Below are 740 nucleotides of genomic sequence, written 5' to 3'. Positions count from 1 at the left end.
TGCTGTGGCTGAGTCTTAGGCAGTAGACAATAGTGAGGTCAGTGCTGTCAGTATGAAGAAGCCGATTTCTCTGCAAAGAACCAAACACAATAAAGACAATAAGGAAGGATATCCACTGTCTGAGATTCTGAAAACATTGCAATTGCCTGTTCTAGTCTATTCCCGGGGTCCAGCAATATACTTAACTTTGGGGTTTGTGAGACATCCCTCAGTTATAAAGTTCCCTCTTTTAAGGTTAATGTGGCTGTGCATGCTTGTAATCTCAGCACTTGGGGCAATCCTGGGCTACATAGTGATTTTAAAGCTATTCTAGAATGCACAACTAAACTCTATTTCCAACAAAAACAAAACAAGCAAACAAACTTCTATTACACTATAGCTGAAGAATGATGGTGGTCACTTTTGGGTGACCATCGTGCCTGTGTCTTCGGATCAACTTCCTTTAAGTCATCTTTCGAATTCTGTTCAGACAATGCCCAGTAAAGCCCTCTATACTGCTTCGAGCCCTTTCTTTCCACTGTCCAACAAGCTGCTGTTCGTTTAGTTACTTCTGCCAGCACCCCAGGGATTGAGCCGAGGCCAAGTCACAAGTCAGTGCCAGTAGCTAGTATTCATTCCCATTCTGCAGCAGTAGATGATTTATATATGTGTTTAAGATGAATTAGAAGGCTGTCATAGATTAAGTGGGGAGAGAGAGAGAGAGAGAGAGAGAGAGAGAGAGAGAGAGAGAGAGAGAGAGA

This window comes from Grammomys surdaster, unplaced genomic scaffold, assembly GCF_004785775.1.
Source record: "Grammomys surdaster isolate TR1022 unplaced genomic scaffold, NIH_TR_1.0 207, whole genome shotgun sequence".
NCBI lineage: Eukaryota > Metazoa > Chordata > Mammalia > Rodentia > Muridae > Grammomys > Grammomys surdaster.
The sequence above is the reverse complement of the archived record's forward strand: the minus strand, read 5'-3'. Positions refer to the sequence as shown.